The sequence below is a fragment of the Zophobas morio genome, unplaced genomic scaffold, assembly GCF_036711695.1.
Source record: "Zophobas morio isolate AGI-343-1 ecotype UQ-CSIRO unplaced genomic scaffold, CSIRO_AGI_Zmor_V1 ptg000048l, whole genome shotgun sequence".
Taxonomy (NCBI): domain Eukaryota; kingdom Metazoa; phylum Arthropoda; class Insecta; order Coleoptera; family Tenebrionidae; genus Zophobas; species Zophobas morio.
In genome coordinates this window covers 125,598-128,089 of record NW_026972153.1, presented here as the reverse complement: position 1 = coordinate 128,089, position 2,492 = coordinate 125,598, and the positions used below count along the sequence as shown (strand labels likewise).

At 14.2% G+C, this 2,492-nt stretch overlaps 1 long non-coding RNA gene across 1 annotated transcript; it reads left to right on the top strand.

The window, feature by feature from the left end:
• The first annotated feature begins 387 nt into the window (after nucleotides 1-387).
• LOC135142491 (uncharacterized) lies at nucleotides 388-2,281 on the top strand. The gene is made up of 3 exons (XR_010282548.1): nucleotides 388-453; nucleotides 1,147-1,218; nucleotides 2,210-2,281. It is a non-coding gene; the product is annotated as an uncharacterized LOC135142491 (long non-coding RNA).
• The last annotated feature ends 211 nt before the right edge of the window (nucleotides 2,282-2,492 follow it).

The window sequence follows — 2,492 nt, the reverse complement described above, 5'->3', positions numbered from 1 at the left end:
AATATTATTATTTTTTATTGTATTTATTATAAAGATTAATATTTTATACTATAATTTTATATATTTTTATATCTTTTTTTAATTTATAAAATATTATATTTTTCCTCTTTTTTTATTATTTTTATCATGAAAATATAATTATTTTATTATTCTTTACTATTTAAATATATTTTTAATCTATTTTTTATTTTTATTAAATATAATTATATTTCTTAATATTTTTTATATATTCTATATAATTTTATATGATTTTATATCTATCTTTACTATTTTATCAAATATTGATTCATTTTTTGGTAAATTATTCTTATTACGAAATTTTATATTTTATAATATTCTTTATATATATATTTATATATAATTTTCTTAAAATAACTACAGAAATCTCGCGCACAACTCTATTCAATCCATCGAGAGCGACAGTTTTTTAGAGCTAACGGCTTTAAAAGTTTTGTATGTCAAATTATTATATAAAAATATAAACTTTTTATATATGAATTTTTATTACATACATTAAAAACTTTTAATATATATATCTAAAAAATAAAAGTTGTTGCCAATTTTTAGAATTTATAATTTTTTATATTTTTATGATAATAATAATAATAATAATAATAATAATAATAATAATAATAATAATAATATAACTTATATTATCCAATTCATTTATATATAAGCTACATTCACGTTAATATTAATTTATATATTATTATTAATTTTACTTATAACTCAATACTTTTTGATATTTTTTCATTTATTGTGGTTTATATTTACAGTATTTATTTATTTATATATTTATAATTTTTATTAATACTATAATAAAAATTATAAAATGCATATAATAATAAAAAGTTAAAAGTGTTATAAAATACAGAAAATAAAATGATAAAAAAAGATAAAAAAGAATAAAATTTTAATTGAAGATATTACGAAAAACTTGTAAGCAAAAAAAAATATAAAAGAAACTTTTTATATATATAAAAATATAAAGTTATATAAATTTTTAAAATAATATAACATTTGTAAACAAAAATAAAATTCTTTACTATAAAATATTAGTAAAGTTTTATTATATTTTATTATTAAGTTGAAATTCTATAACTTTTTTAATATTTTTAAATGATAATAATAATAAATATATAAAAGATGGTTGCAGAGTAACAAACTTCCTTCTGTTAGTAAAAATCTATTCAGTGGGCTTTCTAGTTTGACGAGCTTGTAAGTTTATAAACTTTTCATGATTATTTTTCTTAGTTATAATATTTTATAAAAAAAACTTGTGTTTTTTTTTTTTTATAGAAAGAAACCTTTTCTGTAAAGTTTATTTTTTTTAAAACAAAATTTTTGTTAATGAGTAATACAAAATATAATGAAAACTTTTTATATACAAGAAAATATAATTTTTTTGAATAAATAATAATAATAACGGCTATAATAACAAAGTAATTTCTAAATATTAATAATAATAAAAAAAGTAAACTCTTCAAAAACCCGAAGTTATATTAGTACAAACGGTTATAAAAAGGTTAAATATAATTTTTATTACATAAGTCATATAGATTTTTTATTAAGTAAAATATTTTTGTAAGTAAAATACTAATAGCAAAAGTTATAAAATTTAATAAAATAGTATAATAATAATAATTAATAACTCTAAATTTTCGTAAATAATAAAAATATATCCTTCGATACTAATAAATATATTATTATCGACTATAAAAAGCTATATTTATAATTTTTATTACAAAAACATTAGAAGTTTTTTTGGTTAGTAACTTTTTTTTAGGGAAGAGCTTTTAGTTTCCATTGAGTTTATTTTTTATGAAATATAATTTTATTGTCGATTCTTGAAATAATTTTATTTATACTTGAACGTTTGAATGTTATTTTTTTTAAAAAAATTGTAAAAACTTTTTTATAATTATAAATAAAATTGGTTATTTATATTTAAAAATTTTTATATGACTATAATTATGCTTAAATCTTTTTTTATACTTTTCTTTATATATAAATATAAATTTTCTTTTAAACTTAAAAGTTTAATTTTTTTTTTGAAAAACTTTAAAAAACTTTTTAAAGTTATAAATAAAAGATTCGTTTATATATATATTTTTATCATATCGTATTATAGTTTTATTATTTTTAACTTTCTTTTTATATGAGTTTAAACTTTTTTAACTTTTTTTTATAAACAAATTAAATTTTATAGAGAGCTCTACTCTAACGATATCCATTCCGTAGAGCTAAACGCCTTTGCTATGCTAAAATCCTTAAAAAAATTGTAAGTTTTAATAAACAATAAGAAAAGTTTAGTATTATGATTATGTTAATAATTTTTTTAATTTTCTTTTATTAATATTATATATAATTTTTTAAATATTATACAAGATTATTATTATTCTAATGCTACATAATTTTGTTTAGTAGTAATTTAATATCCCTTTTCTCTAGTATTATTTTTTTTATAAGTATTATTTTTCTATTAGTTGCTC